The 14,198-nt window shown below is 44.2% G+C and overlaps 1 long non-coding RNA gene across 1 annotated transcript in view; it reads left to right on the forward strand.

Annotated features, from left to right (window-relative positions):
- The window catches only part of LOC308585174, a 345,848-nt gene that overhangs the window by 171,885 nt on the left and 159,765 nt on the right, over nucleotides 1–14,198 (forward strand). The gene's annotated exons all lie outside the window — the stretch shown is intronic.

Consider the following 14,198-nt stretch of genomic DNA (forward strand, 5'->3'; position numbering starts at 1 on the left):
CATTACATTAGCAATTATACCATGTACACCTTTTCTGATAACCATGGTAGAACAAATGGATGAATTGGAGTAAGCAGTATACCTGCCTTGCTATATATTTTGCTGCTAGTGTTTTCTGTTACATGTGCAACATTCAGGTTGGTGTAGTGATTATAAACTACTTCTCCGCAGATGAAAGGTAAGTTATAGCTACTGCAACATTATTGCTAAAATTACCATTTGAATGATAAGCAATTTGGGGAGTAATTATAGTGCACACACTACATTCAATGCATTCTGATATATGGATAATTACTCCTGGTAATATGCTTTAGTTAGATATTACAACAACAATAACAATTTATTGCAAAATTAATTCCTTGGCACAATTTAACATTTATTAACAGGAAGTCAAAGTAACTTGGTTTATCGGGGGCCACTTGTAAGTTGCTTTCCCCTGTTCATGTGCTAATTGGTTATTATAGGTCGTTTTAATTTTTTTTTAGTTTAAATTAATTTGGTTTCAAGGTGCATTTGTGGGTTTTTTATAAAGAAGACATGATATTTACAACCCATGTGGTTTTATTTAGGTAAAAAAATAGTAAGGTAATGCAATCATATTTGGTAATAGAATGATGGATGAATGGAAAACATTTTTTTTTTTTAAATCAGGTCAATGGTACTGATGATTAGTGCATTGTTAATCAAGTTCTTCAGATTGCCATCAAAATCTTTATCTCTTTCACTCAGACTGGTGAGAGGATCATGAATATTAAAGAGATTCAAATCGATCTACACTCATATAATATGGAGCACTACAAATGAAAAGGATAAATGAACCCAGGCTGTGACTCTGTGTACAGCTATATCTTTTAACTAGACGGCAAACCCTAATCAATTTCTGGACTGATATTAGGCTTCATACACAGCAAGTCCATGGAGATAAACTTTTTTTTTTAATGCTCTGTGTATTTTGTGGATGAACTACTTAGTTTAAATTGTACACCTTAATTCCAAGTACATTTACTTGGGGGGGGGGGAAAGATCTGCTAAACTCAATGAGGTTTAATTTCTTGAGTCACCTACTGTAATCTGGGCCTTCTACTGGTACTGGTCCAGACCAAAAGAAAAAGAAAATAACTCAAGCTTGTTGTTACTATGCTGTGCAAGCTCAGATCCCATTTCTTTGCTGCAGTCAAAAGCAACAGTTCAGTGAAGATCGCAAAGAATATAAGGATAACTAAGACACGATAGGGGACACGGGTGGCGCTGTGGGTTAAACCACAGAGCCTAGGACTTGCTGATCAGAAGGTCAGCGGTTCAAATCCCCACGACAGGGTGAGCTCCCGTTGCTCGGTCCCTGCTCCTGCCAACCTAGCACTTCAAAAGCATGTCAAAGTGCAAGTAGATAAATAGGTACCACTCCGGCGGGAAGGTAAACAGCGTTTCCATGTGCTGCTCTGGCTCTCCAGAAGCGGCTTAGTCATGCTGGCCACATGACCCAGAAGCTGTACGGCGGCTCCCTTGGCCAATAAAGCGATGCACGCTGCAACCCCAGAGTCGGTTACGACTGGACCTAATGGTCAGGAGTCCCTTTACCTTTACCTAAGACACGATATATGATTTACAAGGGAAATGAGCAACAATAAAGGTCACATGGCTCTGTTTGACAACTGAGTTGAGTGCTTGGGTAGTGTGATCCTGTATGTGTTTACTCAGAGTTAGGTCCAGATGTGTGCAGTGGGGTTTTCCATCAGGTAGGTTTGCATAAGATGATGGCCTAAGGGTCTCAGTGCCAAGCTGCTTGGGAGGAGGAGACTTCAAAGAACATTATGACTCTTAATATATGCAATCAAACAGAGCATCCTGAAGAAAGTAGGAGGGCCACCCCATATAATAGAGGAATTGGGCTTTTAGTGTGCTGGCACCTAGCCTTTGGAATCCCCTCCCATGACATGTTGAGCAGATTCCATCTCTTGTGTTTTCAGCACCAGCTGAATACCTTCATATGATGAGTCTGGTGGATCAAGCCAATGGCCCATCTACTTCACCATCCTGTGCTCATGGTGGCCAACCAGATGCTTGTGGGAAGCCTGCACATAAGTACAACAGAATTCTGTCTGCCTGCAGTTCCCAGCAACTGGCACTAGGAGGCGTAATACCTCTGACAATAGAGGCAGAACATAGCTAACATGGCTTCCTTTTTCAACAAGCCTTTTAAGTGGGGATCCTACTCTTTATCCCAATGGGTATTGGAGCTATTTTCAAACTTCTTTTGTATATGGGATTGTTATAATTGTTTTATTTGTGGAACTGTTCTTTATTATCTTTATAATTTGCTTTTTGGTTGTTACTCCTTCGTTCATTTTACGATTGGGTATTTCATTGTTGTAATCTGCCCTTAAACCTTATGGTACAGGATGGGTAAGAAATTTAATTATTATTACTATTTAAATAATAAAAAAACTTCTGCCCCGACCCTCACCACTTTGTGACCTGGGATGGATCTACACACTGGAAAAAAATTCTCTATAAATAAGTCATAAATTAAATTGTTATAACAAACGAAAAAAACCCTATGTAAAATTGCATAGAAAAGTTTTGTGCTCTACAGCGCCATCTGTTGTTGCATAGTTATAACGCATTTAAAGCACTTTAAAAACAAGCAAAGTAATATAGCTGAGTCCCATGTCTGAGACTATGCCAGTGTTGTTCCTTTCTAGCTGTGTTCATGAACAGGAATGACAATTCAGGCTGTTACTATTAATAAAAAAAATTTTTTTTGACCACAGTTCTCAACCTGAAGTGTTCCTAAACATAACAACGTTGCAGCATCAGAATCTGCCTTATACAGTACAAGGTCCATCTGATACAGCATTGTCAACACTGACAGGCTGTGGTTCTCCCAGGTCAGTAATGAGAGCATAGGCGCCGACTCCATGGGGCTTGAGGGGGCCCGAGCCCCCTCAAAAATTCGTTTGGGGGGGCTCTGCCCCCCCAATAATCTCTGGCGCCCCTCCAGCAGAGCGCCATCGCCGCCCCTCCCCCAGCCCAAAATGCACAGGGTCGGGCTGCATGCCTCCTGCCCTCCTTCCCGAGCAAAAGCTCCACCCAATTTCCTTCGGAGCTGATTAATAGGCGCAGCACGCTCTCCCCTATTCGCTCACGATGAGGCGGCGCCACTCTATTTGCATATTCATGAGCTTACTTATTATTCATGAGCTTTCCCGGCCCCCCCCCCAATATTTTTTATAAGTCCGCGTCCCTGAATGAGAGCAGTTGAGATTCCTTGGGGCATGTAGAGTTAGCTGGTTATACTAGTTCTTCTGTGATAACTATGTTGCAATGTTACAAATGAAACGCATACCTCTTTGCTACAAAACAGTGGGTTAGATCCAAACTGAGTCATTATTAAGTCTCACTGAAACATACTTGAATTGGTCGCTCTTTGGATTGCTCTGTTAGTCTGGATCCAAGCCATTAAGAACATAGGAAGAGCCTGAATGGATCAGACCAATGTCCAGTATTTTGTTTGCAGTGACCAACCAGATGCCTGTAGGATACCCACAAGCAGAATTCAAGCAGAAGAGTATTATCCCCTCCTGTGGTTTCCAGCCACTGGTTATTCAGGAGCATTGTTGCCACCAGCTGTGATTGTGAAATTTCTATATTCTAGGATGGCTTTTCTCACCCTGGGGCCCCAGATGTTGTTGGACTACAACTCCACTCAGCCCTGACAACTAGCCCTGCTGGAATCTGTAGTCCAGCAACCTGTGGGGTACCAAGGTTGGGAAAAGCTGTTCTAGAGCCAGTGTGGTGTAGTGGTTAAGAGCGGTAGTCTCGTAATCTGGTGAACCAGGTTCGTGTCTCCGCTCCTCCTCATGCAGCTGCTGGGTGACCTTGGGCCAGTCACACTTCTCTGAAGTCTCTCAGCCCCACTCACCACACAGAGTGTTTGTTGTGGGGGAGGAAGGGAAAGGAGAATGTTAGCCGCTTTGAGACTCCTTAGGGTAGTCATAAAGCGGGATATCAAATCCAAACTCTTCTTCTTCTAGAGGATAACTAGTTACTTTTTCTTTTCTGTCTCCCTCCCTCCTTCTCCACCCTTCATGCCATTTAAGGACAACCCTTTAAGAATATTTGGCTGGTTCCACCCCACCTCCTTTTTTTTTAAACAAGATGTAAATTTACATTACTTTCTCTAGTTAAATGTTAGCACTTTCCTAAAACCTCTGAGAAGAAATTATACATTTCTTTTAACAGTAATGGGGTATAATTATTAGAAATTAATTTAAGACTCTACAAGTGCAGTGTGACATGCTGCCAGGGACTGGGGTGTGATATTTTAAGTGATCTTGTGAAAGGACAGAAGCGCTGAAATTACAGCAATCTTCTGTGCAAAGTTGTATCAACTTGTTGCTTGACCAAGGTTTTTATCCTGAATTTGCATTATCTCTGTCTTTCTCAAGCCGATTTTCTTCACTCATAGCCAAGTAAGATTGTCTCCCATAAAAACGGTTTTAACAGTCAGTCCGTAAGTGACTGTGGAGACCAATTCTGGATCCACACATCCTTCCACAGTGGGGACATAGATTTCCGGCTGGAAGTTGATCACGGTGAGGGTTTGCCTAGTGTGCTTTCCTCTTAGCATGTTTCTCCCTTTCGTCCTGAGTTCAAGCATCTTCAAAGCCCATGATACCTTTGGTAAAAGCGCTCACCAGTGTTTCCCAGTTGCCGGTGTTTATACTACATTTTTTAAGATTTGCCTTCAGAGAGTCGTTAAACCTCTTTTGTTGACCACCAGCATTACACTTTCCATTTTTAAGTTTGGAATAGAGTAATTGCTTTGGAAGACAATAATCTGGCATTCGCACAACATAAACAGTCCAATGAAGTTTATGTTGAAGAATCATTGCTTCATGCCAATAGAACACATGGGGCAATTGATGCAGACAAAAGCCATATTCAGGCATTTCTCCTTACTCAACTGCAATTGTTTGTGTGTGTGTAGGGGTGGAGGAAGGGGGGTGCAGTGGGTGTGGGCCACCCCAGGTGTCACCACTGAGGGGGGTGATAAAATGCTGGGCGACATTCACTGTGGGTCCTGGGAGAGATGCAGTGGCTTGGGCGTGTGCAGGCTCCCTGCTGCCCAAACAGTCTACTTGCTGCCTCCTGTTAGGAGTATCCTACTCTTGTGTAGGACCCTGGTAGAGACACATGCCTGACTGGCATGTTCTCTCCCTCCTGGTCGATCGTTCGGGAGCTTCAAAAGCTTTCTTTTGCCCGAACATCACAGCGACTAATGCCAAAAGGCATTAGCACACTTAGGGATCTGCAGAGTATTCTCAGTTTGTGTAACAGACCTCAGTAGCTCAGCATTTTGGCTAATCTACATTCATTTTCATATAAAACACTCGGAGCATTCTGACTTCGCTCCTTCCTCTTTCTCATCAGACAGTGAAGAGAGGAAAGAACAAAAGACAATAGTTCCACTTCACAGTAACACAAACATCCTGTCTCCTTCACTTCCCACACTGTGGAATGAAAGCATACACCGTCATGTGATAGACAACAATCCCATGACTGCAGACATGGGGAATGAATCTCCAACACCTCCCCCCCCCAGCCGTAGGGCAGCTGAGTGGGAGGAGGTAGATTCCAGAGGCCCCGCTGTGTGCCTTGCCCTGTCCCTGGGCGCGCTGCCCCAGGCGCCTGAGCGGCTTCCTCTGCCACTGTGTGTGTGCAGTTCTCTCTCTCTCTCTCTCTCTCTCTCTCTCTCTCTCTCTCTCTCTGTGTGTGTGTGAGAGAGAGAGAGAGAGAGAGAGAGTGGTGAGGTCACACTTCCTTCCCCTGCCCTTCTGTCAAGTCTGAGAGCCAGTGTGGTGTAGTGGTTAAGAGCAGTGGACTTGTAATCTGGTGAACCAGGTTCAATTCCTCGCTCACACTTCTTTGAAGTCTCTCAGCCTCACTCACCTCACAGAGTGTTCGTTGTTGGGGAGGAAGGGAAAGGAGATTGTTAGCTGCTTTGAGACTCCTTAGGGTAGTGATAAAGTGGAATATCAAATCCAAACTCTTCTTCATCTTTAGTCTTCACTACCTGGATCACATGGCTTTCACATGTAGGCTTCACAGTAGCTTTCAAATATCTGAAGAACTGTCATGCAGAAGATGGGGCAGACTTATTCTCAGTTGCTCCAGAGGGTGAAACAAGGGCCAGTGGATGGAAATTGCAAGGAAGAGGATTTTGACTAAATGCTAGGAGAAACTTCCTGTTTGATTTGCATACTTTGACTTTAATCTGTACACATTATTTCAGAATTCAGAACATTTGGGCAACATTTTAGGGGAGGAAATGTACAGCACATGCTTTGCAAGTAGAAGATGCCAGGTTGATCCCCCAATATCACAAGATAATGTTGGAAAACAGCATCTCGTCCTTCCAAAAACTCTGGAGAGCCACTGACAACTAGTTGCATAGACAATACTGAACTGGATGTAGTTTCCTGTGTACAGGCATCTCTGTCTGGAAGGGTAAGGTAGCCTGATACATCTGAAAGACAACTATAAACAATTAACATCGCCAGCAGGGTTACAGGATATTTCGTAAGGTTAATTTTATCACTTGTTACGTATCATAGTTAAGTAAGTATGATATAAGGTTATGATTTAACAGGGACGTGGGTGGCGCTGTGGGTGAAACCATAGAGCCTAGGACTTGCTGATCAGGAGGTCGGTGGTTTGAATCCCCGTGACGGGGTGAGCTCCCGTTGCTCGGTGCCTGCTCCTGCCAACCTAGCAGTTTGAAAGCATGTCAAAGTGCAAGTAGATAAATAGGTACCGCTCCGGAGGGAAGGTAAACGGCATTTCCGTGCGCTGCTCTGGTTCACCAGAAGCGGCTTAGTCATGCTGGCCACATGACCCGGAAGCTGTACGCCGGCTCCCTCGGCCAATAAAGTGAGATGAGCACTGCAACCCCAGAGTCGGTCATGACTGGACCTAATGGTCAGGGGTCCCTTTACCTTTACCATGATTTAAGAGGAATAATAAATTATGGGAAAATGCAGTATATAGAGATTAGGTTTGAAAACCATCAGTTGGGGAGGAGGCTCAGGGAGCCAAATGTTTATGTTGCAAACTACAATGTCACACATTAAAATATTTGTAAAATTAATAAAAATTATTTTTTTTAAAAAAAAAGGAAGGTTGAGGTAGCCTGAGATGGGAAAGGTCCCTAAACATTTTTTTTTCTCATGGGAAAAAAGGAGCACCCAATATCATGGGCAAGGTAAGGCATCAGCTGCATTGCTGATTGACTGGTTGGATGCAGAGGATTTCCGTATGCCCTTGTTCAGACCACGTCTTCAGCGCCTGCATGGGCTGGGTGATGGGAGCACCTTCTCCAACCTTCCGATCACTGAGCACCCAAATGCTGCAAATGGAAGCAAAACTGTGGAGGTTATGTTTCATATCTAATTTATTTCTACTAATTAATCAAATAAAAGAACATAACAAACATGTACGAGAGGAGCAGCTCTCATACAGCAATCCTGTCTCTAGACAAAACAAAGAAAAAGTGTTGTTGTTGTTGTTTAGTCATTTAGTCGTGTCTGATTCTTTGTGACCCCATGGACCAGAGCACGCCAGGCACTCCTGTCTTCCACTGCCTCCCACGGTTTGGTCAAACTCATGTTCGTAGCTTGAAGAACACTGTCAGAATCATCTCGTCTTCTGCTCCTTGTGCCCTCAATCTTTCCCAACATCAGGGTCTTTTCCAGGGAGTCTTCTCTTCTCATGAGGTGGCTCAAAGTATTGGAGCCTTAGCTTCAGGACCTGTCCTTCCAGTGAGCACTCAGGGCTGATTTCCTTCAGAATGGATAGGTTTGATCTTCTTGCAGTCCATGGGACTCTCAAGAGTCTCCTCCAGCACCATAATTCAAAATAATAATAATAATAATAATAATAATAATAATAATAATAATAATAATAATTTATTATTTGTACCCAGCCCATCTGGCTAGGTTTCCCCAGCCACTCTGGGCGGCTTCCATAGAAACCCAAAATACACTAAAATATCACACGCTAAAAACTTCCCTGAACAGGGCTGCCTTAAGATGTCTTCTGAATGTCAGGTAGTTGTTTATCACTTTAACATCTGATGGGAGGGCGTTCCACAGGGCGGGCGCCACAACCGAGAAGGCCCTCTGCCTGGTTCCCCATAGCTTTGCTTCTTGCAATGAGGGAACCGTCAGAAGGCCGTCGGCGCTGGACCTCAGCGTCCAGGCAGAATGATGGGGTGGAGACGCTCCTTCAGGTATACTGGGCCGAGACCGTTTAGGGCTTTAAAAGTCAACAGCAGCACTTTGAATTGTGCTCGGAAATGTACTGGGAGCCAATGTAGGTCTTTCAAGACTGGTGTTATGTGGTCTCGGCGGCCGCCCCCAGTCACCAGTCTAGCTGCCGCATTCTGGATTAGTTGTCGTTTCCGAGTCAACTTCAAAGGTATCCCCACATAGAGCGCATTGCAGTAGTCCAAGCAGGAGATAACCAGAGCATGCACCACTCTGGCGAGACAGTCCGCAGGCAGGTAGGGTCTCAGCTTGCGTACCAGGTGGAGTTGGTAGACAGCTGCCCTGGATACAGAATTGACCTGCGCCTCCATGGACAGCTGTGAGTCCAGAATAACTCCCAGGCTGCGCACCTGGTCCTTCAGGGGCACATTTACCCTATTCAGGACCAGGGAATCCTCCACACCAGCCCGCCCCCTGTCCCCCAAAAACAGTACTTCTGTCTTGTCAGGATTCAACTTCAATCCATTAGCCACCATCCATCCTCCAGCCACCTCCAGGCACTCACACAGGACCTTCACTGCCTTCACTGGTTCTGATTTGAAAGAGAGATAGAGCTGGGTATCATCTGCATATTGATGGACACCCAGTCCAAACCCCCTGATGATCTCTCCCAGCGGCTTCATATAGATGTTAAAAAGCATGGGGGAGAGGACGGAACCCTGAGGCACCCCACAAGTGAGGGCCCAGGGGTCTGAACACTCATCCCCCCCCACCACTTTCTGAACACGGCCCAGGAGGAAGGAGCGAAACCACTGTATAACAGTGCCCCCATCTCCCAGCCCCTCTAGACACTCCAGAAGGATGTTATGGTCGATTGTATCAAAGGCCGCGGAGAGATCCAGCAGAACTAGGAAACAACTCTCACCTTTGTCCCTAGCTCGCTGGAGATCATCAACCAGCGCGACCAAGGCAGTTTCAGTCCCATGATGAGGCCTGAATCCCGATTGGAAGGGATCCAAATGGTCCGCATCCTCCAGGCGTGCCTGGAGTTGTTCCGCAACCACGCGCTCAATCACCTTGCCCAAGAATGGAATATTTGAGACTGGGCGATAGTTGGCCATACTGGCCGGGTCTAAAGATGGTTTTTTAAGAAGCGGTTTAATGACTGCCTCTTACAGCGGATCTGGGAATGTTCCCTCACAGAGCGAAGCATTCACCACCCCGCAGAGCCCATCGCCCAGCCCTTCCCGGCTTGCTTTTATTAGCCAGGATGGGCAAGGATCAAGGAGACAGGTGGTTGGTTTCACGCGTCCAAGCAGCCTGTCCACATCCTCGGGGGTAACGGATTGAAATTGATTCCATGCAAGCATCAATTCTTTGGCCATCAGCCTTCTTTATGGTCCAGCTCACACTTCCATACATTACTACTGGGAAAACCATAACTTTAACTATATGGACCTTTGTTGGCAAGGTGATGTCTCTGCTTTTTAAGAAAAAGTACAACAGTACAAAAGAAAAAGTACAACAGTACTAGAGATGGAAGTCTCAAAGAGTAGCTTCCGCCCCCTCCTTTCTCTCAGTATGAAAGTAAAACAATACGATCAGGTGATCCTTGCAGTGGGAGGGATGAAAATACTGACAGAGGAATGGTGGGAGGAACAAGCTCAGGAACCACTAAGGGGAGAAGGCTCAGAGCCCAGGGAATGGTGGTGGAATGATGGTGATTGGTTAGAGAGAAGCTGAAGGGTAACTGGGCTTAGTGAGCTGGGAGAGTCTGTGGCAGAGAGGAGTGAAGAATCAGAAGCTGAATCTGGTGAGGGGGAGGCAGAGATGAGTCAGGCTGGTGAAGAGTCACTGATGTCTCCCCCTCCTGCTGTGGAAAGATTTTAATCACACCACCTGAGCCATGAGTCTGAATTCTGCGTCAGCAAGTGGGAAACAGGACATGCTTAGAGGTTTTACTGCAATCAAGTGGTATGCAAATTCTGCTAACTATAAATAATAATAGAAAACCAGTTTACCAATGGAAATAGGGGCATGCATTTAACACTTCTATGCTCACATCACATATCTCTTTGCAAGTTCCACCCCACCCCATCCCCGTTATTTTATAAAAAATACACTCAAAAATATAACTCTGCCAGAATATATTGTTGCTAGGGTACCAGACCTCAAGAATGATAATGCTAGAAAATTGCACTAATGAAATTTTAATGAGGCATTTTCCACAATTCAAAAAAATAGAGGCAGTCATTTTCCAGTGAAAGGAACCTGAAAACAGGAACTGTCCCTGATAAACAGGAACAGCTGTTTTCTCCCAGGTGCAAACTGATTATTTAAAGAGGCTTATTTGTTGCCATTTTTGGAGCGACCATTTACTCAACTATTGGGTAAAAAGGAGAAGGTAAAGGTAAAGGTTTTCGCACTGGCTTTGTAATTCCCTTTCTAGTGAGGCCCACCTTGCGCCCTCTCTGATGGAAAGGGAACACTCTATGAAGACATCTCCTTTTGAAAGACTTCATGAATAGGAAGCTGTTTCATTTTTCTTCTTTTGGACCTTCCGAATATGTATATCTATGTATATGCATATTTACTAATAAGCTTCACTCTATGATTTTTCAAAAAATGTATGACCTGACATTTCTGATTTTAGTTGTTGGAGTGTTGAACTTGGATGTAGGAGACCAGGGTTCAAATTCCCAACTCAGCCATGAAGTTCACTGGGTGATCTTTTTTGGGTTGCAAGATAGACATCACATTTCTTCCCCCAGTTTGGTGTGTTTTTTTGTGTGGACAGTCAGTTTTAAAACTGGGGACATAAAGGAAATGCCCCTGGGTAAGGAATCTACCAAACACCAAACAAATAGGTCAAGGGGCTTACCATAGGCGCCGACTCCATGGGGCCTGAGGGGGCCCGAGCCCCCTCAAAAATTCATTTGGGGGGCTCCGCCCCCCAATAATCTCGGGCGCCCCACCAGCAGAGCGCCACAGCCGCCCCTCCCCCAGCCCAAAATGCACAGGGTCGGGCTGCATGCCTCCTGCCCTCCCTCCCGAGCAAAAGCTCCACCCAATTTCCTTCGGAGCTGATTAATAGGCGCAGCACGCTCTCCCCTATTCGCTCACGAGGAGGCGGCACCACTTTATCTGCATATTCATGAGCTTATTTATTATTCATGAGCTTTCGCGGGCTCCCCCAATATTTTTTATAAGTCGCCGCCCCTGGGGCTTACTGCGTATTGCACAAGGTAATATTACCTTAATTATATAAATATATAAAAACTGGGAAAGTCTCTCCTTCACCTTTGCCTCCCTTCCCCCTGTTCTGGAAATGTCCTCTGTCAAGATAAAAGAGAATGTGAGCTATAATTGTAATTGTTTGGGACAATTGGGAAAGAAGCAGGCCATTCCAATAGTCTGCCTCTTAAATTCTGCTTTCAGAGCCAAAACCCAAAGGAGAAGGATGACCCACATGGGGGAAAAAACTCTGTTAATTTGCTTCAACTTCCATCCTTCAAATCACTGCGATTGGTATGGTCTCAGAAATAATTCCCGGTGTTTAAATGCTAGAGCTGTCCATTGAAACAAAAGATCCCTCTACCAGACAGGTTCTTATTGTGTTATCGGTCCACAGTGCTTCTCCTGCACGCAAGGTTGTTGGGTCTTTTTTCTGGCAGAGTCCACACCTTGTCATCAGTTTCAAAATGACAGTGTTTATTTCTCCCTATTTAATCTAGATTTACCTTTCCCTTTCCCTAACCAAAACAACAGTTCTTAAAATGCACTTTTGGGGGGCAATTCAGTGCTAGCTATATCCAAGAGAAAGCCTTTGAACCTGGTACACATTTTACTTCTGGTATCATCTCCCACCCCTCAATAAACTGGATATGCTAACCCAATGTTTATTCCTTTGCCCTTTCAGGAAGTACAAGAGATGCCAGGTATATAAACATTCTGTGAACTGCATCAATTGTCGTTTTCAGAATGATCTTTATGTTTTAACCTCTCAGTGCAAAACAAAAACAAGCACATTAAAAAAACAAAGCAGCAACCTTTTTTCTATGACTACAATGGAGACCTGCCTTTTCAGATTTCACATTCCTAATGAAATTAAACAAATAGATTGTGCATACAAATGTAAAAATTGACATCTATTTTCTCTTATAACAAGAGTATCATAGAAATGTTTTCATCTCTTTTTGCTGCTGTTAGATAAAGGAGTTATTGACCTAGTGTTGTTTTGCCAATGCCAGCAGCAAACTTCTCATCTTCCTTCCAAAAGATGGCAGCTGTACGGAGATGTGAAATGTTTTAGTTTGCAAGATTCATTATTCGTAGTTCAGCACATTATCTCTGATGACTCATTTAAAACAATGTCCTTTCCTCTCCCTCTCTCTTTTTGTTATCTAAATCTCATCGCTTCTTTTCTTTGCAGATTATAGGTTTGGATGTGCATTTTCTGCCTACACACTTACTCTTTTCTGCCCTCTAATGGCAGCATAAAGCAACTGGGAGAAAAGTATGCACGAAACACCACTAAATTTTGTGATGGCAAAACAGGTAGGGGTGTGTGAATGGGGACCCCATAAAAGAAACTAGCATCTTGTATGGGTCCAATGTTTGCAGAGCATATTTCATTCACTGTGTGTCTGAAATATTATCCACAGAGAAAACGAAGATATTTTTTATTTCTGTTCAAGCATAACACATTTTTTCTGGCACTACTGGGGTGTATGGTAGGTAGAGGGGATACTATCTAAATTTTGATGTTGGATGTGGAAGGAAACAGCAGGGAAACAGGGAAGAAAGGAGACAGAGCCATAGCAAGGGGGAATTTGAGCAAATGCTGTTAACATTTATTTAGAGGGAAATTAAAGGTTAAGCCCATATCTTCCTAGGATGGAAAACCTAGGTCTGATGGAGAATCAGGGCTGGTTCGATACAGTCTCCTACCTGAAGCAGATGTGTGCAGCTGCTGGTACTTCTCTCATTTTTGTTGTTTCTCAGCCTTCTTTTTGTTTATGCCTGCCTTTCCTTTCTGCTTGATTCCTTTCCTATTCCATGTAATTCATCAATTTCCTGGATATCCAAGTTATTTTACATAGATGGCAGCTAAAATGCCACCTTATTCAGGAGAGTAATTTATTTCGGTGTCCACCTCCTTGCCACCAGCCATCATTTGCAATATACTGTAAGGTTCCTAAGCTGCAGCCAAGCGATGAGCTGGAAGAGGAAAACCAACAAAGGTGGAATCTACACACATTTAAAAAATGCTATGAAAATGCTTTTTAAAAAACGTTTTGAAAAATACATTGAATTTTGCATAGCTCACTGTTGCCATCTAGTGTCGCATTTGTATACTGCACTTTGTAACACATTTAAAACATTTTATTTGCAGCTGTGTGTTGTTGTTGTTGTTTAGTCATTTAGTCGTGTCCGACTCTTTGTGACCCCATGGACCAGAGCACGCCAGGCACTCCTGTCTTCCACTGCCTCCCGCAGTCTGGTCAAACTCATGCTGGTAGCTTCGAGAATACTGTCCAACCATCTCATCCTCTGTCATCCCCTTCTCCTTGTGCCCTCCATCTTTCCCAACATCAGGGTCTTTTCCAGGGAGTCTTCTCTTCTCATGAGGTGGCCAAAGTATTGGAGCCTCAGCTTCACGATCTGTCCTTCCAGTGACCACTTAGGGCTGATTTCCTTAAGAATGGATAGGTTTGATCTTCTTGCAGTCCATGGGACTCTCAAAAGTCTCCTCCAGCACCATAATTCAAAAGCATCAATTCTTCGGTGACCAGCCTTCTTTATGGTCCAGCTCTCACTTCCATACATCACTACTGGGAAAACCATGGCTTTAACTATACGGACATTTGTTGGTAAGGTGATGTCTCTGCTTTTTAAGATGCTGTCTAGGTTTGTCATTGCTTTTCTCCC

The sequence above is a fragment of the Podarcis bocagei genome, assembly GCF_964188305.1.
Source record: "Podarcis bocagei genome assembly, chromosome: 4".
Classification (NCBI taxonomy): Eukaryota; Metazoa; Chordata; class Lepidosauria; order Squamata; family Lacertidae; genus Podarcis; species Podarcis bocagei.